This window comes from Patagioenas fasciata, chromosome 2, assembly GCF_037038585.1.
Source record: "Patagioenas fasciata isolate bPatFas1 chromosome 2, bPatFas1.hap1, whole genome shotgun sequence".
In the NCBI taxonomy this organism is placed as follows: domain Eukaryota; kingdom Metazoa; phylum Chordata; class Aves; order Columbiformes; family Columbidae; genus Patagioenas; species Patagioenas fasciata.
This window is the reverse complement of record NC_092521.1, coordinates 45,797,047-45,821,092: the sequence shown is the minus strand read 5'-3', so window position 1 is coordinate 45,821,092 and position 24,046 is coordinate 45,797,047. Positions and strand designations below refer to the sequence as shown.

At 42.9% G+C, this 24,046-nt stretch overlaps 1 protein-coding gene across 2 annotated transcripts in view; it reads left to right on the top strand.

The window, feature by feature from the left end:
- The first annotated feature begins 440 nt into the window (after positions 1–440).
- Positions 441–24,046, top strand: part of DTNA (dystrobrevin alpha) — a 231,034-nt gene continuing 207,428 nt past the window's right edge. The window contains exon 1 of one of the 2 annotated variants that reach the window (XM_071804146.1): positions 441–596. The gene's annotated coding sequence lies outside the window, so the exon portion shown is untranslated. The remainder of the gene's footprint in view (positions 597–24,046) is intronic. The other variant, XM_071804154.1, reaches the window with a different exon arrangement.

Below are 24,046 nucleotides of genomic sequence, written 5' to 3'. Positions count from 1 at the left end.
ACACCCTGGAAGGGAGGAGGGGGTCGCACCCGCAAGCCCTCACGGCACCGCACCCCAGCGGGGTCTGCAGGAGGGCTGCAGGAGGGCTGCAGGAGGGCTGCAGGAGAGCTGCCGCCCCGCCGCCCCGGGCCCCCGCCTGGCTTCGCCCCTGCCCCACACCCCACTACGTCATCCCTCCCGCCGCCCCCTCCCCCCCTGCGTGCGCGGCGGTGCTGGCGGGGAAGCGTCCCCCGAGGGGAGAGCCGGGGCCGGGCAGCGGCTTCGCGGCGGCTTCAGCCACTGCAGGGCGCCGGCGCAGAAGCATCGCGCCGGCGCGGTGGGGCGGCCGCGCATGCGCAGCGTGCGGGGGGCGGGCGCGGCGGCCGGGCGGCGGGGCAGCTCCTGCGCTGACACCTGCAGCATGTGCCAGGAGCTGCAGCGGCAGCGGCCGCCTCTGCCTCTGCGCGGCGCGGCCGCCCCGCTCCGGCGCCGTGCGCGGCGGCGGCGGTGGTGGCAGCGGAGGAGCAGCAGCAACTCCCGCTCCCGGCGTTCCTCCTGCCTGGCACCGTGTGCCGGCGGGTGCACGGTGACCTTACGGAGCGTGCATTACCTCACAGGTAAATATCAGCTGATCCGCCCCACCAGCAGCGGTGGCGGCGGGAGCGCACCGAGCCGTCCGGAGGTAGCGATGCCGGTTGGGGCAGCGGGTGCGTGGTGCCGGGCGGAGCGGGGAGGGGGGCGCGTCGCCTGTTGCCGTCTATCTGTGTGGGGCAGCGGTTGCCCGGGGTTTCCCCCCTCAGCGCCGCGGTGTCCGGGGGCGGGGGGCGGCCTCGGCGAGGTGGGGAGGGCGGGGGGTGCTGGGCCGGGCCACTCCGCCGAGGCCGCCCCCGGTGGGGTCGCACCGCGCTCCTGCTTGTACTCAGGGCTGGTTGGCGCTACCTGCCGAGGTGCTCCCGCCCTGGCAGGTGAGTGTGCTCGGGCATACGGCACGGCCGGGCTGGCTCCCAGTGACCCACCCAGCCACTCCATGCAGCAGGTCCTTCGGTCCCCTGCCCTGGAGAGGGGACTTGGTGGCTTCTTGGCTGTCTCTGCTGGGTTGCTGTCACGTCTTGCGGCAGACTGAGGTAAAAGGGGTGAAAGGATAGCACCCCGTAACACGGCAGCCCTACCTTTACCTGTGTGTTCACCGACTCATTGGAAACTTTGGTGACTGGTGGTGGAAATCTTAGTCATTGCGACCAAGCTAGGTTGTCCTACAGTCCCATGCTGTGCAATAACTACCACCTAAAATGGGATTTTGCTGGTGACTATGATGAATCTCATCCTTGTGCACTGAATCTCATGTTCACTGGATCCACTTGCCAGCATGGGCGATGTTCGAGGTTAAACACATTGGTGGTAATCAGTGTTGTCTGATAATCCTTGATAGTTACTGGTGACTCAGAAGATATTAAAAGGGGAGGTTCACCAAGGAAGAAGCAATATCACAAACTTGGTGCTTGTAGGCTTTAAATGTATTGGTTTGTGTTCAAAGTTTTGTGAGTTACTGTTCACTTCTGAATGCTGTACCTCTGCTCCTCCCCTTGTTGTTGGGACAGAGAAGTAGTTGTATAATATTGGGAGGTAAAGGCACGGATTCTGAGGTTTAATCCTATCATAGCTGTGGAGCTGTTTCCTTAACTTTTACCCAATGCCAGGTTGTCTCTCACACCTATAAATGCACACATGAGTGGGCACCTACTCACTAATCAACGATGGCAACTAGTGAGTAGTGAGTGCTAGATGTTTAAGTCATGCTGGTTTCTGGTTGTCGAAGGGTAAGTGAGCATGAGATAAAAGCCAATGCAATGTCAATTTTAAGTTTGTGTCTTTATGTTGCTCCTCAAAAGGGAATTATCCTTCTGACACATTTTTAGTTTTCACTCTCCTATTGCAGTCACCAGCCAAGTTCCTGTAGGTAATCCAAGTTGGTATTTAATGTGTTAGAGGTTTTTGTGGTCTTCTGTGGATTTTATTTTTTATTTATCACAAGTTAAAATTCGTATAACTGAATGCCTCAACATAAATCTTTCCTTCCTTTAAGAATTCACACATGGAATATTAACACCTGACCAGACCTCTCAATGAGATATAACTGTAGTCAGAATGACGTGCTATAGCCTTGCAGTGGTAGTAGTAAATACAAAATTACACGTGTGCACACTGTGATAATGGGCAAGTGGATAATTCATGCGTGTATTGCCCAGGATACGTGGCTCCCCAATGGTGTGTGATCATTTCCACAAGCAGTTTTTGCTGTGTTACTGGTTGTGTGCACTAGTGCCCACCATGGCTAAACTGTGCAAGCTCAGCCATGGTAGATTCAGCTCTTACTGGGAAGTCCCTCAGGTCCCACTCATGAAAACAAATGTGTGGCTGTGATCTCTGCATGTGAGGGGAACCTACCGATTCCACAATGAGGGGGGAAAAAAAAAAACAAAAACAAAGTACATTATGGTAAGCTGCTGGATAGCAATCTATTAAGGTTTAGAGGAAGGCGAAGGATGGATTTTTTTTGTTTGGCGTATGAAGATTTAGTCCTTTTTTAATGACTTCCTTGATTTCTACAGTTGTATGCTGTTGTATGCTCTCAGAGACTGTAGAATAGATTACCTCCTCCTATCAATTTTGCCTAGCATAAGTCTATTCAGAATTGCCTATAAGGGTCAGCACTGATCTGTCTAACTTCCATGCCAGGCAAATAATCAGATATCATTGCACTGAAATCAATGAATATATACTGACATGAAACTGTGAGAAGAAAATTTGCCTCATGATGTTTTATGTTTGTATAGCTGAAAGCCAAAAATAGCTGTCATAAACACAGTGTGTCCTTTCAGAAGAAATAGTCAATGCCTATCTTACAGTTGTCCAAAAAGTTTCTTTCTTCTACTTTAGCAGCTTTGGGTTAGGAAAGTGAAGGCAGAGATCTTGGAATGAGAACTATTCTGGAGAAACTTTTTGTTCCAGTGGCTAATCTCCTCCTTAATTCTCTGCTGTTAATCTCAGCTCGCACATATTCACACTATTATTGTTGGTCAAGGACTGTTTTCTTAAACAGGGCTCCTTAAGTGTGTTGCCAGGTGTCACAAGGTTAATTCGAATGACTTGTGTTTCAAACTAGTGTTCTTTACATTAATTATATTTGTTTCTATGTCTAGGCATAACAGCAGAATGTAAGTGGTATGGAATGTTCCATTCCAATTAGTTTCACCATGCAAACGGGTATTATAGTTGATGGGTAAGTCTGACATGTACTGCATGACTTGTCATGTTTTTCCTGGAGAAAGGGGAGTCTTGGGACTGAGTCACCATGGAAGAACATAGAGCCCCGAAGGCACAAAACTAGTGCAATGGAGTGATGAGTCAGTCCTCTTATCTTTGAATTGGGTATTATGTGGTATTCATGCACGGGGTGCATTGTGTTCATTGTGCACCTAGCCAAGTAACTAGCAGGCGAAAAACTCACTGAATCAGTCCTCTGACTCTGGGATGCCTTTTCTTTGCAGAGTTGGTCCGGCTTCTATTGAAATGAAAAACTGTTGGTTGGGATCATGTGGGAAATCACAGTGTATTAACTTGCCAAGCAAATCAGGTCTGCCAGGCTGTTCATTTCTTACATTGTTTCAAATCCAATAGTAGTATGACCTAATACATTTTCACTTTCTGCGTTGTAGATTGCACCAGCTTTTTCAGGCTGCTGAAATCAGATAAATAGTAGAAGAGCAAGAGCAGTGTTGCATCTTTATAGGCCCCAATATTTGTCTAAATTGAATTACGTGTGTTGCTGTGGAATGGCAGCATTGTTTCTGATTCCAGGGGAAGCTGATGTTATTGCTAAGCTAATGAAAATAATTGAAATTTCTTAGAGGTGGTAGCCTCAGAAATATGTTAAGCAGTGAGAGTGAAGACTGCTCACTCAGCTGTTTTCAGAAAGAAAACAAAGCCTTACATCAGAGATGTCTTCACTTAGACACTTACTCTGAACTTCTTCGAATAGCAATCATTAATAACACAATCTTCTCAAGCTAATAGAGCATGAAAGTTCCTTGATTTATAACCAGTTGGGAGCAGATGCTTGAAATTCTGTCCACTTTCACAAACAGCACAAGAATGACACATTTTTGAAAATAGCAGGGTGGGATACGCGGGGGGGAAATTGTGTGTGGGGCAATCAGAATAGCCTGGAAGAGTGTAATGCAACGGCTCCCTCTCTTAATTCATTACAAAAGCTACTAGAGGGACTGTTTAGAAAAAAAATACACGAGGTTTTTATTTTAAAGTTGTAGCAGAACATTATTGATCTGTATATTTCTAAATCTCATAAATGTAACTAGTCACCATTTTGTGATCACAAGACATTAATACATGAACAGGAAAGATGTGCCAATTTAGCTGTTAATAATAACAATTCCAATTGAAGCGTAAATGCTTTATTTATTTCTAAGTTAGATACACCTGTTGTATTCTCTAGATGTATAGATATCTAGAATGTCACATGGAGAAATCAACGCTGGGAGGGTTTAGCAGTCTCAGCAACTGAGATGAAATGCCAAGCCACTTGCAAGAACTTGGAAATTTCAATGGTCTTTGTGCCCTGGTGTGGAAATCAACAAATCTCAGACTAGTTGCACTGATAAAGAAAGTGATAACAGAACTAAAAATCTCCAAAGAAACCCATCTCAACTCTAGGCAGATGGAGATCTAAGAAAAACCTTCGAATACCTCTTTGGGTTTAGGTACCGTGGAATTGGAACACCATGAAGTCACAAGTTAATATCAATCCCCCTGGAAATCAATAGCATTTTTTTATTGACTTCAGTAGAGCCACGTTTTTTCCTTGCTTCTTAAGATAACCAGGACTGAAACGTATGAAGCTAAATCCTGTTCTCATTTACAACAACATAAATCCAGTCCTGGTGTATTTTCTTCCTCCCAGCAAAGAGAGAAAGAGATCACAACTGTATTGCCTATCCACGGCATATCCACAACTGCTGCAAGGGAATATAATTATTTTGTGCTGTTTCTGTGTGCTATGCAAAACCTTTACCGTTAACTGTGTGACGTAATCTTCTGCTCCTGTATCCACTATATTTATACTGATTATGTGAGAAGTACCACTGACTGTTCAGACCTGTGCATGTGCCATAAGGACCCAGAGGGAAATCCTGAGCTGCATCTTTTCTTGTACAGAGGCTGCATTTGTGTAAAGGATGCTCTGTATAACCAGAACAGCCTGTAAAGGGAAATACAGAGATTTTTGTAATTTTTCAAAAGAGATTACAACTTCACAGAATTCCATACTATAATGTACAAAGTACAAAAATAAAGGCGCTTTTCAGTTAAATCCTCTACCAGATTGATGCCAAGAAGCAATGCAATATCTCCAATGATTTGGGCTTTTTTAATCTTCTTAGCTGGAAGAGATGTCAGAAGTGCCACGGGTGGAGCTCTACAAAAAAAATGAAGTAGAAGATTCATGTGGAATTTTCTCATGTGGTGGTCTGGATGCCTCTGCTTATTTTGCTTAAAATGAAATGCAAATTTCAGAAGCACACTTGACTTTCTTTTCTCTTAGTGCCGACAAGCTCTGCCTTGGCTTTGTTGTCTCAAGTGGTAACAGCAATTAAAATGTGATGTGACAGTGACTTCTATAAACTGCTTTGTGATGTAAGACTCATAATGTAGGATTTGTCTGACATGATGAAAATTAGCAGGGGAAAGGAAATCCTTCAGTGTTACCCGCGGCTTTTCAAAAATTCAGCTCGAACTTCCTCCTGATCACCAACTCCTCGCAAGTGGGTGTGGGTGAAGGCTCCTTTAACTGCTGAAACTCCTCTATAGTGAAGTTTGACCATCTTGGTTTAAGTGAAAGTCTGCTATAATTTTGCCCTTGGGCCTTCCTGGGGAACAGAGGAGCTGGTGGTTTAGTGCCAAAATTTGCTCGTGATACTGATGGGTGAATAGATCCACTGAGCAGGGAGAGCACGTGGAACTGTTCATCTTGGGTTGTGCGGGAAGGTGGAACCGTGTTGGTACCACACTTTGTACCAGGCAGGATGGCTGAGCTGGTTCCATCCAGAAGGAAGAACCAAGTTGAGTGGCCCCAAAGCAGACTTCTTATGGCTACTGGAGGAAAAGAAAAGCAAAAGACAATGCAACATTTCCTGGAACGTAATTATTACCATTAAAAGATTAAAACCTAAAAGTAAACCATGACCTACCTCTGTCTTCAAGTGATAAAGATGAAATCCAGTGCAAGGAGAAAAGGAAAGAGCAGCTTTAATCAGAAATGTAAGAGGGACCTGTGTGAGCAACATGGTATTATAGCGCGATCTTCTGGAAGAATTTGAGCTGAAGTTCTGATCCATGTTGTTCTGATCTTGCCCCTGGTTCCTGGGCAACTCTAGTTCTTCAGCAAGTCTGCACACGTGTGAAAGGAGCTGCCTTTTGTTGACCATTTGTACATGCCCTTATGCTTTGCAGAATTGCCCTGTATAGTGGCTATTTATGTCTATTGAGCCTTCTCACAGTTGTGCTGTTGTATTTGGTTGATGCCAGAGTTAAAGTTAAATGATGGTTGGCCTGTGCTTAGCCACAGCAGCATTGTCCACAGTAATCACCGCCACAAAGTAGGTCTTGATCACAGTCTGAAGTACCAGTCAGCTCCCCTCTTTTCTTTCCTTCTTTGCTTTGGCATGCCTGTCAATGAGCGTGGCCATGTGGTGTGCAGCACAAACTGGAGTTTGCGCTGGGAGGTTTGCCTCCCTGGAACGAGAAGGGCTCTTGGCTGCCCACCAGAGCCCATCACGGCTTGACAGTTACACTTTGGTGAAACGGACCGACCAACTTCTCGGTGGGCAGAGCGCCAGCCTCACAGATGGGCCTGAATGTGGGCAGCCAGCAAAGCACACACATACGTGTAGACGTAGATAATTATATGTATGGGCATAATAAATAGGGATCTTTGTGATTTGAAAAAAAACTTGCTAAAGCAAAACGCTGAGTACTAAAGCAATGAGGCTGAAGAGGGACTTCTTTTGGAGCAGGGGCATGTCAGCATGCTCAGAGAAAGGATCTGTGCTTTCCTTGTTGCTCTCTCTGCTGGCTGTTTTGCAGATTATATAATAAACAAAGGAGGCTGTTTAGTCTTTTGAATTCAGGCACTCTTGTTACTACAACTGGGAAGGTGGAAAATGACACTTTACTGCAGTGAATCCCCTTAAAAACTGCTTGAAGCTTGCTACCAACTCAGATTCTACCAACATGTTCACTAGTACAGCTTGAATCTCAAGTTTCTCAGTGGAAATACGTGCATGCCACGCTTTTCACTTTGAATTACATTTTGAAGTATGAAATACTTCACTAAGCAAGAGTTGCACAGAAGTCAGTTACCGGTACAGAACATAAAACTTTCTCTACAGGTCGTAGTTTCCAAAGTCTTTGTGTGTAGTTAGCTAGTGAGTAAATGCTCCATGGGTGGCAGTCGGCTAACAGATGCATGTAGACCGTATAATAACTGATAATTAAACACTCTTTAAGTCTTTCGAAGAGCTAAATGTTAGTTGTATCTCTACAGATGGGACACAGGAAAGCTAAATGACTTGCCTGCAGAGGGATTTGATTGGAGAGGCCTATTTCCCTTGAGCCTGTTTCCCTAATTTTATCAATGTGGTGCTGGAGAATTGCCTGGCCTTGCTGTCTCAGGGCACACAAGTATCTTGCTTGAAGGTCCAGCTCTCCTTACAAGGAGAGAGCACTAGTGGATCGCATCACACACCCAGTTAGGAGTTGCCTCGGGCTCCTCTTAAAATTCTGGAAGGTATGTGGACACAGTTTTCCTGGTGCTGATAGGGCAAACCAGCGACCTGTGATTTTTGGCAAAATCTGCAATGACCTCTGGATAACCTCAGTATAAAAGCAGAGATTCAGCTTTCTGTTTCTAGGACCCTTAATTTAGATTAGCAGGAATTACTGGGATAAGAAAAATCTTTTCTCAAATCCTGGAAATAAATTATATTTACCCGATCTAAAGTAGTAATCTCTTTGCGCTTAACCTGAAGACGTGGCAGCTGTGTGACTCCTGAATCAAGCGCTGTGGTCACGGCCTTCCTAAGTGCACACAGTGCATGGGGAAATTTTGTAAACCAGTACTGAATGGGCCGGCAGGCCGAGGGAGTATGTTCCTAGGGAGTACGTTAAAAGGATGAGACCAGGCTTTTGGGGGGGGCTGACTTACCTGGCAAGGTGTCCAAAATGAGTATGACAAAGGGATTATTTTGGAGAGGGGAAATAATGAAGTAATTTCTTGGAGTGTAGATTTCAGAAGACATTTAAAGACTCCTGTAGGTTTCAGAGGCAAGTATTTGCTCCTGTAATGGAAATGACAGGAGTACGCTTGGTGCATTCTGAATTTCGAATAGAAGAAGGTCTTCTGGTCTCAGTATAATGTCTGATGTGCACATGCTTTTATTAACTTTTTATTCTTCTTTTAGTCTTTCAGATGTGTTTACCATGTGAATCTGTTAATTTTTTCACTTCTTAAATAATAATCAGAGCAAACAGTTTAATGGTGGCATGCATTAGTTAATGTGAACTACAGAAATTTAAATCCCCTGTGTGGGAATTCTGCAAGTTTCGACTCATTTAATCCCCATCTCCTTAGCCCACATCTACAACTCCCCTTTGTGCAGGCTAGAGGGAACACAGCCCTTAAGTCTCAAGTGATTTTTATCAGTTCTCTTATCACCTGCATTCAGCTGCTTCTGGTGGGACTATTAGAAAAACACTGGTGCTGTCCTCCAAAGGACTGGGAAAGGGCAAAGTGAAAGAAAAACAGGATGGAGGGAGAAGGGTTGTTAAGAGGGGAAAAGTGTGATGGAGAAAAATAAGCTGGAAAAGGGGAAGTAAAGCAAGGCAAAAGGGAAGGGTAGAAAGAAAATACCTGAAGCCAGTAGAAAAGAAAGAGGGAGAGGAAAAGAGAAAAAAACCCACCAGGTTATCAGATGAAGACTATACTGTCTTAATGAAAATTAGTATGTGCTCCAGCTAAGTTCCTTTTCTCTTAATGTGACAGAGCCAAACTCATTTTGCAACAGTGTCTTTGGGTAAAGGGTCTCATATGACCTTATGGGACTACTTACACGAGGAGCTAACCCCAGGAGGCCTTTATGGGGTAAAGACCAATGTTAGCAGTAGCAGGGTCACGCTGTATTTGTTTATGCCAGCAGACAAGGCACTGATTTCCTTTTTATTACTAATTCTGCTGAGGTAGGAATGTATTTGTTCTCAACTAAGTACTGGCACTGAAGAGGGGAAAGTAGGTTGCTGTGTGTTTTAAGCCTGCAGATGGGCACACTGGATGTTGAACCGAGTCACATTGTGCTCTGTATAACCTTCTGCAAAGTAAGGTGATACATACTGTAATATTAGAGGTATTACTTTTGTAGTCTCTGTTTCTCTAGACAGATACTGAAGATTTAAAAGCAATCAGTGTTCGTGAACACTGCATCAGTTTACCCTACAAGGCACTTTGCTAATTTTTCCTTCCTGACTCCTGTTTAATTTAACCATATTAAGACTGATACTATTATGGACAACTGCATGGAACTTGTTTGCACAGAAGAGATAAACAATAACTGTTGTATAAGATTAGTAACTTAAAACGCAGCTACTAAGTACATTTCTCTGCACCATGGATAGCCAGTCATCCTTCTTAGGTAGAAGAATAGGCAGAATACCTTCACATTTTGGTGAAGGGTCTATTTAATTTGTCTCATTGTAGTGTTCTTTCATATTTCCACGGGGAATGCTTCATTTTTTATACACTAAGAGCTCCAAATTGTCATTGTTATTTGCATTTACACTTAAATGTTGCCATCTTACTTTTAAAAACAAGCTAGCAGAAAGGTAATGATTCCTGTGCAATTTGTGACTTTTTTTTTCTTTTTTTTTTTTTTTTCTGTTAACACATGAAAGTGTGTAGTTGGGCATTATAAAACTCTCTTGATTTGTTGTAGGCATCAGACTTTTCGTGGTGTGCTTGACTATCAGAACAAATGGCCACGACTTCTTTACCATAGGCTCTGTTCCAAAAAATTAATGTAATGTTAGTGGGCTTAGTGAAGCAGTGGGCTATATTACACTGACTGCAAAGCATGGAAACCTACTGTGTCTTTCTGTCATAAAAAGGCCCTGCCTGTGCTGTAGATCCTATGAAGAATTTCTAGAGATACTTGAAAGGATAAAGCACTGTATAAATTCCTAAAGTTCAAAGAGAAAATACCACTCAGGATAAAAAAGGGAGCTTAGCCCAGCAGCAGCTTAACCATATATGACAGATCTAGTGCTAAGTCCTGTGCCATCAATGCAAATGCCTCTGGAGTTCACCAAGTAGCCAGATGGAAGGACTAGAAGAAAGACTTTGAGAATACTGGCCTTGGGGGGGTGGGCAGGGACAAAAGGCATCTGCTTCCCAATAAATGGCTCTCATTCTTTAGGCAGGATATAAAAAGGGAAGGTTTGAGACGTGTACAGCTAGATCTGTCTTGCGTTTCCTTTGAAAACTACTTTTAAAGGCATTAATATGTATTTATCAGTATTACTGTGTGAATATTATGCCATAAATAAAATCAGCAATTACACAAGTTGGCAACCTTGTTATGCTAACAGAGGGGTAGGTTACACCAGGCCTGAACCATGCTTTTGGGAGCTGAGACTTACAAAAATCATTAGGACAAAACTGTCCTTCTTCCTATGGCCTATGATCAGATGAACATTGGATCAAAGTTGATCACCTTCAGGCCATGAGGGTAATCAAAAGTTCAGCAAAAAGGCTGGTTTAGAGGTGATGCTTCCTTGCAAGTAGTTCTCTGTGACATTCAGTCATCTCTACACGTGCCCTGGACCCGACTGCTTGGTTGTCTTGCCATCCCTTAACCTTCCCTGCTCCCCAGAGAGACGTTCCATGGACCAGTCAGCCCCGTGGTGCCTCAAGCTGGCCTCCCTCCCTCCCTCCCCAGCACAGAGCTGCTCTTGTGTGCGCTCTCCCCTCCAAGCCCAAGCGTCTCCTCTCCCTTTCTGCCAGTGGTGCTTGGATTTAAGCAGCTCTGTCTTATCTCAGCCGCTGCTGCTCGTTGACCACGCATGGCGTATGAGCATGCAAATTATCTCACTAAATAATTTGCGCGAGTTGTCACACAGAACAATGCAAACCTTGGTGGCTGTGGCAGGCTGCTGTTGCTGTAGGAGATGTGCAGGGACAGCTTTTACGAGCGCTGGAGGAAAGGAATGACACAACAGCATTTTAGCAGCCGTACTGACACTGGATGCTGTTTCAGGCGCCCTAACCAGTGATCACAGTCTGTGAACATCTGGAATGTAGGAAGTTATGTTGTATTCAGAACGCCCAAATGTTAAATAAAATGAATACAGACACATAGCTGTAAGTGCAGTCCTAGGAAAGTACATGTGAGACTGCGGTCCCTGCTTGTTGGAGGCCATATTGTGGCTTTTTGACCCTTGCTGATGACCACAGGCGTAGAAATTATTTGTGTGGCTTTTATATATAGAAAAAGGAAGAAACATGGAGCTGCATCTCTGTTTTGAAGCTGAAGTATAGATTTAAGCTATTCTCTCCCCCCCCCCCCCTTTTTTTTTCTTTTTTTAGGAGACTGCAGCAATGTATTCTAAGCAGTCACAGGAGCTTTAATGACAGCTGTTTTGCTTGAACGCCTGTATCTGTCAGTGTCTGTAACATGATTTGATGTAATCCTTTGGATTTCCTCATGTTTAAAAAAGCTGCAGAGTCTTCTTTGCCTACCAAAACACATTTAACAGTTGAAATTTTAGCAGGGAATATTTCTCAAATCTACCATTTTGCATATGCTCTGTTTGATGCATATACTCTGTTTTAATGTTTATGTATTTTTAATGCATCTTTCACATTAGTCTAAATATCCAATTAAGGACATGGCTCAGGAAATACAGGAATTTGGACCAAAAAAGAAAAGGTAGAAATAAAATAACACTAGCAGAAACCTTAGTAGTCCCATATCCCTATGCCATTTGCTGTTCAAAACTGAGGAAAAATATTTAAAAACTAAGTTGTCTTTCACAGCAGACTCTATGCCTATGAGTCAATCTCATCTTACTACTCAGCTGTCGAGAAGATTTGTCCTTGAAACCCAGATTTCCCTTACATACACTGACATGTGTTTTGCAAGACCTTGAAATTACACAATGGAAGGAGAGCTGGCAACTGCTGCCAAATGTACGAGGTGGTCACAGAAACCTGGAGCTGACCGGAAGCTTTAGTTTCATGCACTACTAGGGCACTGCAGATGGAAGCCATGTGGTGTCTGCACCTTGGGCCAGGTGGGGAAATGCAGATTTACCGCAGAGGGCAGGATGCAGGTGAACTGTTCCTTTGATAGCAGCAGGCGGGCTGTTGATTTGCTTCTGTTTGATTTGCTCAAAATGCTTTTTCTCAAGCACCGGTGCTGGAAAGGGGAAGGTATGGACTGATGCAGGGGGCCCTGTGGCACGCTGCCTTGCTCAGAATGCAGAGAGTGGGGATACAGAGCCTGATTTTAACATTCCTGAGCGAGCTTTTTGAAACCAAGCAAGCCTGGGCCACTAGAATTTGGTACTGTTTTTTTCCAGGGGACTCTCTTGTGGCCTTAACTAACACAGAGAAATAAGTGGTGGTCGTCCCATTGGCATTACGATTTACATCCCAGTTGATACCAACACGCTTTTGTAAGCTACAAACAAACTTGTTTCATGTGATCCAGTTATCCAAAATAACCAGCATTCAGGTGGATGACTCCCATGGGGCTTTGGGAGGGGGGAAAAGGGTGGGTGTTTTTTCATGGTGGTGTTTTTCCTTTCTTTGCTTTTCTTTCTATCAGCTTCTTTTTACCGAAATACCAGCAGAGCTTGCATGTTGTTGTACTTAGCTCTTCATGCAAATATTTTCATTTAAGGACTACAAGATACTGGGCCAATCTACATTTTTTTCTAGCAGTCTTCAAATGCAGAATTAAGAACAATTTATTGCTTTGTTCGCAAAGCCCCAAACCAAAAGGAGAGGCTTTTTTTTAACGCTTTGGCAGACTCCCAGCAGTGCAACTTCTTGGGCCTCTTGCTGTCTGTGTGGCTGAGTCCAATGAATCTTCTGTTAACAAGGGGTTAAAGATTCAGTAGGAATCTATTTGCTCTTTATGCTTTACCTCATACTTCTAGTGTTTGGGTAGAACATACCAGCGACTGAAACATTAGTTATGAAATGTTGCTAGATGTTGTTAATAGGTTTAAATTGAAGCTCCAGCGTACTCTCATACACAGTCCTTGAGTATCAAAATATTTGTTAGTGTATGTTATGTGAACAGTTAGGCCGGAAGCTCGGACCTTGAGAGGGCCTTTTTTCACAGCTTATTTTTCACAATTGATTCCTTTTCTCTTCTCTCTCTCTTTTTTTTTTTTTTTTTTTTTTCAATAAGACAATCCTCCCCTACCTTGATGTGGCTTTGTTCTGGAAAGTGGTAGCACCCACTTGCATACTATTTGTGAATCATCAATGTTATTAGATATTAAGGTGCTTAGCTGAATTTTGATATATAAGGCCCTGCTCCATGTTGTCTATGCATCTGTATTAACTAGCTTCTTAACTATTGCATTTTTATACTTGGCAAGTATTCTCAGCAGAAGCACCTACAGAAGTTGTTTCTAAAACTGCAGCATTTGTAACTGGTAACTGTAATGTTACCACTGGGTTTTTTTTTTAATATTCTTTTTTTAAATCTCCCCTTTGAAAAGAAAATACATGGAACAGTTATCAAGAAGCACAGCAAAAAAACTACCACAATCCAGAAGCTTTTACAGCAAAATACAAAGCAGCACAGCTAATCTGTGCCTTCTTGTACACAAGAAGTGTGTAATGCACAATGAGAGCAGTAGGTTCCTAGCTCCACTGAAGCCACTTCTGAGGACATCTGTCCTGACTCTGAGTGTCTTCCTTGTGAAGCTATTGATGATGGAGCACCCAGGACATACACCGGAGCAGGATCAAACTACATATGTATCAGGGAAGGGAAATAAATGCCTGAATATATACACACATCAGTGTCTGCAAGGTGGGGTGACTGCATTTCTTAGCTTACTGGGGGAGGGGAGGAAGGAGACAATGATAATGTAAAAAAAAAAAGGTAAGGAATCAATATCCAAGAAGCTTTTTAAAAATTATTTGTACAGTGCATCACAAAACCACAGCAACAAAGAGAAGGTCAAAGTCCATAAGAACATGGATTGCAATGATCAGAGGCCCTTTCAGATGGTGTAGAGTCCATGCCTGTGTTAATCCCAAAGTGACTTGTTTCAGGAAGAAGGAGCATTTTGAACACCAGCAGTCGTTCTTTTCTTCTCAATGACATGACTGAGGATGAACATGTTCCACACTTATAATTAGATTAGTATTAAGTCAGCCCATTTCTCACTTTGGGACTTCATGTCCCAAACAAGTGGGAGTTCATAGATTGTTATATTTACCAGTCATGTAACTTTGTCTCCTTTGATATTTTAACTACTGCACCCCTGATAACACTGGCCACTGCTCAAAGTAATGACTTGGTTTTGTCAGATTTAGATCTATTTAAGAACACCGTCAAATAGCAAATGTTTCTGTCAATAGACCTCCATTATAACTTTTTCAACATAAGTAGGAAGAAATGGCATCACAAAAATTTTTGGAGCTGACACAAGAATTGACTTCCCATGGCAACCTCTGTGTGCAATCCCAGCTGCTTTAGTGTGATCCAAGTGCTATGTTAGTCCCTGGTTGCAGGGGGAAGGCTTCTCAAGGCTGAATGATAATAAGTTATGACCTTCCATGTTTTATACACTTATTTCCTCTTTTATTTTCCTATCTGAGCACTTTGGAGGATGAAAAATAACTGCCAAACATTTTTAGCTTGTTTGTTTTTAAGTAGGCTTTTGAACTGACAAGACATGAAATCCTTAGACCAAAGGACAGCATTTTTCAGTAGTTTACAAATGTCTGAAAGTAGAGACGCTGAATATATTTACCTCAGCCATGATTTTACTGTCATAATAAGATTTTTTTGCTTTGCTGCACACACCAGGACTTTAAGATTACGTTAGCTTATGCGGAGCTAAATCCAGATATGGGATTTGGTTGTAAAATATACAAGGAGAGGTTTGTGGCTGCAGAAAGTCTCTACAATCCCCTTTCCATTAGAAGATATTAGCAGGGTTGAAAGGGTTCCGTTGCCGTAGTGCTTTCATGCAATCCCAGCTGAAGTCATGTTGACCCCCTCGTTCACACCCCTGCCAGGCTCCCGATGGACTTCTTCCAGATAGCAAGGCCCTTGCACAGAATCAGTGAATGTCAGGGATTGGAAGGGACCTCGAAAGATCATGTAGTCCAATCCCCCTGCTGGAGCAGGAACACCTACATGAGGTTACACAGGAATGTGTCCAGGTGAGTTTTGAATGTCTCCAGAGAAGGAGACTCCACAACCTCCCTGGGCAGCCTGTTCCAGTGTTCTGTCACCTTCACTGTGAAGAAGTTTCTTCTCATATTTAAGTGGAACCTCCTGTGTTCCAGTTTGAACCCCTTGCCCCTTGTCCTGTCATTGGTTGTCACCAAGAAGAGCCTGGCTCCATCCTTGTGACATTCACCCTTTACATGTTTATTAACATTAATGAGGTCACCCCTCAGTCTCCTCCAGGCTAAAGAGACCAAGCTCCCTCAGCCTTTCCTCATAAGGGAGATGCTCCACTCCCTTAATCATCTTTGTTGCCCTGTGCTGGACTCTCTCCAGCAGTTCCCGGTCCTTCTGGAACTGAGGGGCCCAGAACGGGACACAATATTCCAGATGTGGTCTGACCAGGGCAGAGTAGAGGGGAAGAAGAACCTCTCTGGACCTACTAACCACCCCCCTTCTAATACACCCCAGGATGCCATTGGCCTTCTTGGCCACAAGGGCACAGTGCTGGCTCATGGTCATCCTGCTGTCCACCAGGACCCCTAGTTCACTTTCCCCTACACCGCTCTCTAACAGGTCATTCACCAACTTATGCTGGAACCGGGGATTTTTCTTGCCCAGATGTAGGACTCTACACTTTCCCTTGTTATATTTAATTAAATTTTCCGCTGCCCAACCCTCCAGCCTGTCCAGGTCTTGTTGGATGGATTTCCAGCGATGGCTTGTCTTGACCAAAAGGACATGAACTCGATGAGTGGTGCTCACCTGCGCTTTGTACAGCCCTCCAGTCCCTGCTCCTGACCTGCAGGAACCGGAATGGGCACCTCCTGAGCGCACACAGCCCCTGCCAAGGGTCGCCCACCCACGCAGTACCAGTGTCTGAGTAAACCCCCGTGCTCCCCCTCAGCAGGATCATCCACAATGGCTGGGGCTTAACTACTATCATTTGATGATTCATTTGCAGTGCTTATTTTTCTAAAAATTGCGTAGAGTGTTCTCAAAAGCGAGGCAAAGAAAAAAGCAGCTGTTATGAAAAGAGAGGAAGAAAAAACCTCACACGTACAAAACACAGAGCTTTAAAGCGCCAAACCCACATTGTTAGGGTAGGGAAAAAAACCCCAACAATTTGCCACATCTTATCTTTGAAAAGATCAGAAATAGAGTTATATTTTAAGGTACTATTCATATTTTAGACAATTAACAGTGACATTTGTGAGTTTAAGAACATACGTATTTGAATTCAGTCCTGACTTGCATTTCTTACTTTTGTGAGGCTTCATAGAAAATTAACCAGGGAATTTTTCCCTCTTGTAAGAAGACATGCTTTTCTATTCAGTACTAGTGAATTTTAGGCATGTAATATTGATACTGAAATAAATACACAGCTTTTTGAGTGTAAGAAGCATCAGAACTAACCAGTCCAAATTTTACTCTGTCTTATCACTGAGTACGAAGATGGACTTTGTTGTGCTTCTCTTTATACTAGCATAGCTTATATAGAATTTTATTCAAAAAGCAGAAAATTGATGTGACTGAAAAAAAATAATTTTTCAGTGCTGTGTAATGTTTTACAAAAAGTATTTGCTCTCTGTAGAAACAACTGACCAATAGAAACTGTAACTGAAACTTCCCATTCAGAAATTTCTTAACATTTTGTTTAAAAATTCATTATTGAAATGAAGCATTTCAGCATCTCCAAATCAGTAGATTTCTTTCACCTCATCCTGAACTTTAATTCTTTTCTTCCTGAGCTACTGCAGCAGTTTGTCCCTTCCCTCGTGTCTCCAGTCAGTCAGGCTGTCCAGCCCAGAGATATTATGATGCATCACCAGTGTGCAGCTTCTGTGTCCGGTGGGGAGGTTGCATTTACTGCCGAGGTGGCGCTTTGCCCAAAAGCAGCCCCATAGACCAGTCCACAAGCACCAAAATTAGGAGACCAGTGAGGCACCCCAGCATCCCACGGAGATGCAGTTTAGTCCCAGAACAAAGCATTCCGTCTGCTTTGGAAGTGATTTTTTTTCTTTCTTCATGACTTAAACTTGGCTTTTAATGAAGTACTTCATTTGGATTTTGCTAATGGAAGATTTCAGTTTTCAGCTCAAGTTAAAGCACTTTCACGCTGAAACGCCCGCTGTTTGGTTTTGTTCTGCTGACCAGTGCTTTTCTGAGATTCTCTTATTCTTTGTTTGTCTGGGTTGTAACTGGGAAGTATCCTTATTGTGAAGCCTTCTCCTGAGACATATTTCCTGTTGTTGCAAGTAGGGAACTATGGAACCAGTGCTCTCTCTGAAAGTGGAAGAGAGACGTCAAGGTCAGATGATAAATTTTATTTCAGACTCATAGACACATTTATGTTGAAGGTCCCGACCAACTTGGAGCCCAGAGAAACACAAAATTCCTGCCTCTGTGTGTGTATTTAAGGAAATAACCCACAGATGAGTCACGAATGCGGCATTAGTAATGACCCGACCCACACCACAGCTGCTGAACCTTCCTGCAAAGAAGAATGAGCTACAGACCTCCCCCAGATGCCAAGAACATCTCATCAGTACTCCCTGGAGCTGACGGTCTCTGACAGGCTTTCAGACCTGGCACCCACCTTCTAGCTTAGGAGCCTGTGCAGAGAATCCCAGAAAAAAGATCTGTTCCCTGCCCCACATGTGAGGTGACCTTCCCACATCCTTTCCATGGCCTTACCTCCTGTGGGATGGAATCTCCCCGCCCCTGGTAGTTGTAGCACTGAATTTACCTTTAAGCCATGAAGCTGCTGGAAAGAATCATGCTGGATGAGTGAATGCATGCAAATAAATGTAAACCCCAGAGAATGTGGTAATTTCTGCAATCTTAATATTCTGGCTATATGTGTATTAGCATTTTCTTTGATGGACTAGCTTTCCTTTGACATAGGACATAATTTATTTTTTAAATGACCTTTGCAAAGGCAATTCATGAAAAAAAGGGTAGAAATAGTGCGGTGTTGTTTCAGAACGGACTAAAAATCCTTTTGTGACTCTTCTTGTTAAGCAAGCAATGTTTCTTCCAGAGCAACACAAAATATGAGTTGAAAGTGGGATGAGAACAATTAAGATCCAATAAAGGGCATGTAGAAGGCTAGGATTAATGCAAGCTGAAAAGCGAAATTTCAGCTGAAGAAGAAAAGACTGATAAATATATTGAAAGCTTTCGATGGCTGCAAAATATATGGAAGGGCTGCTCATTTCATTTTGGATTCTGCTTTTAACTGTCAGTTTACTACAACTGAGTTTTTGTTTTCATTCTAAAGAACGTTTCGCAGAATGGCATTTCTTCTGTTCCTGAGTGTGATCTGCAAAATAAATTTGAAAGATTTGCAGTATGAAGGTGAGTTCTCTCAGTGTTTTCATTAAACCTAGCTTTAATTGATTTTTCTTTTTGAGTTGAGATCTATCATGCTTTTTTCTCCTTTGTATTGTGCTTTTCTGGTTTGCTACTGTTTTGTCTTCTTCTGGACCAGTGCAAGCCTGTGTATTGAAAATAAGCTGTTTTCATAAGAATCAGTGAATGTTAGGGATTGGAAGGGACCTCGAAAGATCATCCAGTCCAATCCCCCTGCCGGAGCAGGAACACCTAGATGAGGTTACACAGGAAGGCGTCCAGGCGGGTTTTGAATGTCTCCAGAGGAGAAGACTCCACAAGCTCCCTGGGCAGCCTGTTCCAGTGTTCTGTCACCCTCACTGAGAAGAAGTTTCTTCTCAAATTTAAGTGCAACCTCTTGTGTTCCAGTTTGAACCCAGTGCCCCTTGTTCTACCATTGGTTGTCACCGAGAAGAGCCTGGCTCCATCCTTGTGACACTCACCCTTTACATATTTATCAACATTATTGAGGCCACCCCTCAGTCTCCTCTTCTCCAGGCTTAAGAGCCCCAGCTCCCTCAGCCTTTCCTCATAAGGGAGATACTCCACTCCCTTAATCACCTTTGTGGCTCTGTGCTGGACTCTTTCCTTCAGTTCCCTGGCACTTCACATTTGGAAGCGCATTCATGAGTCCTGCTGTCTTCTTAAGCTGTGTGCTGTCTTGCAGTGGAGCCAGGGTAAGAGCTTGCTGCTGGATTGCTCCCACTCTCACTGCTACGAGCTATTCATCTCTCTAAACGGGAGGTATGTGAACCTTGCCAAGAGTTGCCTTTCCATGGTTCTTCTTGTGGATACTTGACCTGACAGATGCTTCTTAAGAGTCACTCAGTGTGCTGCTGTGTATTTGGAAACGTGTTTTGTTTTTTGACAAAACTCCTTTGTGTTTGCAGGCTTTAGCAAGCCTTTCTGACTAACAGCCATTCCTACTCTCTTACGGTTTCTTTGATCCCAGGTGCTGTTGCTGGTCTTAAGTTGTAAGAAGAACGGTGATCCTGACTCCAACACAAGTGGTGCCAAGCAGATGGGCTGCTTTTATGCATGGCTCTGTTCCCCTTTCCATTGTCAGTGTCAGCTGTAAGAAAACATACCGCTTCATGTGCTTTAAAGAAGCATCTTCACTGGCTCTTGGTCCTAGACCAGGGGTGTCAAACTCATTTTCTCTGGGGGCCACATCAGCCTCACGGTTGCCCTCAAAGGGCCAAATGTAATTTTAGCATGGTATAAACGTAGGAGTAGTTACATTTATACCATCCTAAAATTACATTTGGCCCTTTGAAAGCAACTACGAGGCTGATGTCGGCCCCAGTGAATATGAGTTTGACACCGCTGTCCTAGACTGTCACCTCAGAGGAATGTCCAGAACGAGAGAGCAGCCACACATCTCACTTGATGTTCCTGGTACCGGAGGAATGTGAGTTGCTGGTGAAGTCTGCTCTCTTGAGTGGCTGGATCCAAAAGCTTTTGACCTTAAAATCAAGGAGAGAGGCTCCGTGGCAGTGCTGGTAACAGTTCCCAGCCTGCTGAGATGTGGTTTGGGGAGGGAATGTGAGGCTTTTCAGGTTCTAGGGAGACCAGCTGGAATAAAAATGGTCCTTTGTTGCACTGCTGCCATGTGAATAAACAGTCTCTGTGAATGTTTTAGTGATGAATTTGGGCTATGAATTCAGAAAGTTTAGGCTTTATTATCTTGCTGGCTTCTCCACAAGGGAGCTGTAGTTCTCAGGCCAGGTTGCAACACTACCAACCCTCACAATACTTGGCTTTTTTTTAGCATAAGACTTCTAGATGGTACAATGCATTCAACTAGATCGTTATCCTTTATGGTATCACAGAAAACCTTGGAAATGAAGTAAAAAAACATAAACATTGAAAACCACCATTTTTGAGCTAGTACTATGATTTCAGGGTGATTTGTGTTGTTATTCTCCATTTTCTTTTGAAAATACAATTAGTATCAAACACATTTTTTATCTGGAATTAGATCAAGCATGAAACAAGTAGCTAATCTAGACTATTTAAGTACTGCTATACCAGAGACCTATTTGAAGTCTAAGGCTTAATAAAGTAATTTTTAGAAGTTAGAAATAGCAGTTTGGATTAGAGTTGCATACGTAGCAGTATCCCTTAATCTGAATTAATTGATTCTAGGAAGTGAAAGTGCACAAATCTACTTTATGAGCAAAGATAATGGATTTTCAGGTGGAGTGTAGGAGTGATTTACATCAGCATACACTTATTGGTATTTTTCATACTTTTGTTGAGGAAATTATTGCATTATTTTATTCCTTCCTCTTCTTCTAGATTGTGTGTCTGAAAATGGGAAACATGTTGGTTTTCAAGGATCACTGGATGTTTGCTGAGCATCTAAAACCAAAAAAGTAATAATTGTATTTTAGAAGGCAAGTGAAAATGACTTCTAATTCTTCACTGTGAGTTGTGTTGAGAATAAGGTAGTTTGCATTGCAGAGAATTATCATAAAGTGTGTTTGGAAAATTTATTCAAGGAAGAAAAGCTGAAAACAGGCTCAGTCAGCTGATGTGTTACGTTTCATTCTACCTTTATCCTTAGCTCCCGCAGCAGAAGAAAGCGTAATTTCTAATTAATGACATTCTTCAGTATTTGACACAATATGAATCTACTGTGCCTTCCAGACTTTGCTGAGGATGGATGAGTTAAAAATATACCATATATTGACAAGGTATCCTAGCAGAGGCTTTCAATTAAAAAAAAAATTCTAATTTCTTTTGGAAATACTTTTAAGAGGTGATAGTTATCATTGTTCTATCAACTGTAATTAATTATATTCATTAAGATAACAGAAATATATACTTGAGGAATGTGAGCAAGACAAACAACCTATGGCAGCAGTAACTTTATGCCAAGAGCCGTGCTGTGCAACCCAGTGGAGTTTCTTGTAGTGTGTGAGGTTCAGTGCATGTGTGTGTCTCCCTGGCTTAGAGCCTGGGATAAATACCTTGATCTTCTCTTTTGGGCACATAAAGTGACACTAAGAAATGGTTTTTGTGACATCCTTCAGGAGAAAATCTAATACCAAATTGTTTCTGCTGTGCTTCATTAGAGGTACTTGCAACTGAATTGCTATTGATTGTGTTTTAAATCTGATTCTGCATTTTAAGAAGTTGTAACAGAAAAATGACAGTGATATATGTGCACCTCAGAAGCCCTCTGTCAGATGTGAACAAAACTGCAGTTTATCAATGACCTGTTAATGGCAGAGAAGCCAATGACTGTTCACAACCCGAAGGCCCTGATCCTACAATCACTTCGGAATTGTGTGTCCTTATTGAAGTAGGGAACTGCGCTGAACATCATGGGATTACTCACATGGATAAACGAAGTGAGTTTGAGGGACCTGGATTCAGCACCTGTGGGAAGCTGTTCATGGAGGAAAAAGCTATGATCAGATAATCAAAATCAGAAATGTAAGTATGAGAAAGGTGCCAGTGCTCGTGATGCTAAAAGGTTCCCTGTGCCTTCCACTCACAACAGCAAAATATGCAAGGTTAATAATGTAGAAATAATACTGTTTGTGGTGTAAATTGATAAGAATTGTTTTGCCACTTTTGTGACCAGCTCATGCAGGTGGCTGAAGTCAGAGGGTTTCGCCACTCAGGTGAGGCTGAGCTTTCGCTCATTTTCACCATTCTGTACTTTGCCTTTGCTTTGCGTGGGCACTGTGTTTTTAGGCATGTGGCATTTCCTTATCTTTAGCACAATAATGACATGAGACACACTATTAGGAAATGCTGAGACATCTTCAGGTCCTGCTACGACAAAGGAATTAAAGGGGTGTTTAGATCTTGTAGAGGCACTTGGCGTCTTGCATAGATGAAGTTGTCCTGAAACGCTTGTGTGTGCAGCAGAATTCCACAGCTCAGTTGGAGATGGGCCTTTAAGGACTCACCGGCTGGTGCGAGAGCCTCTAATAATCCCACCTCCTCATCCTCACCTTCCTTTTCACCCATCCTGCCTCACTCTGCCTTCTTCCTCTTTTCCCCTTCAGGACCACCCTATGGATTTGGTCACCAGCCCAGCAACCCAGGGCACTGGCTCCCTGTGCTGGAGGAAAACAACAAAACACTCTCTTCAGCACTTACTGCCAGTCAGCCATCGCTTTTCTTCTGTGATTAAGGTTTTTCAGAGAGTTTAGCACTCCCTGTTTGCAGGGATAGGACATTAAAAAATGAGGTTTTTAAGTTTGTGTCTTTCCAGACTTTTTCCTTTTTTTTCCCCCTCCATCTTCCTTTATTTTAATTTTACCCCTTCTTCAGTCACAGTAGTTAAAAAGAGGAAAAAGCCACAAGGTATGTTTTGAAGGCAAATATTTTGAAAACTGACAAAAATAAGAACAATTCATACAGTTTTCACTAAAAATAGAAGTATTTTCAGAGAGTAGTAATATTTATAGCTTCATTGACTGTGCTGTGCACACATGTTGAAATGGTCCTTCAAATTATTTTCTCCCAAAGTAGGTAGTTGCATCAAACCTAAATTCTCCATGCCACTGCTTTTTTGTTTTAATTGGATGAAAGACCCAGATCCACTTTGGCCAGTGCCCTGGGTGAGAACTCATTGTGATCTGGAAGCGTTTGAATTATGAATCTGTGTCCACTGATCAAAATGGTTTGAAGGTCCCCTAATGGATTTAATTTCTAAATGTTACTAAACATGAATTTTTTAAGACATGTAAATACAGTCCCATGGCAGTGCTATCCCAACTCTAATGATGTGTCTATTCTCTGTTAATCTCAAAGTAAATTAATAGCTACTCTATTTTCTTTTTGTTTTCCTGGTGACAATATCAAGTGTTTAAAAAAACAAAGAAACAAACAAAAAACCAGCAACAAAAACCCAACTATATAAAAAAAGAGCCAGATGGGATCCGGATCAAGGTGAATTACTTTTTCAGACCTGCCTGCCTAAACTTCTGTCCCACTTTGCATTGAGGTGGATTTCCACCAAAGTTGTAAGAAAGAAAACGTGGGTAAATATCCTTAGTATAGTGGTGATTTTCATGTTTTTTTTTTTCAGTTTTCTTGTGTTACTGCGAGAGCAGAACAAAGGAAAGACTATTATTTAGTTATTATGTGCTTGTATGTGTTTTCCT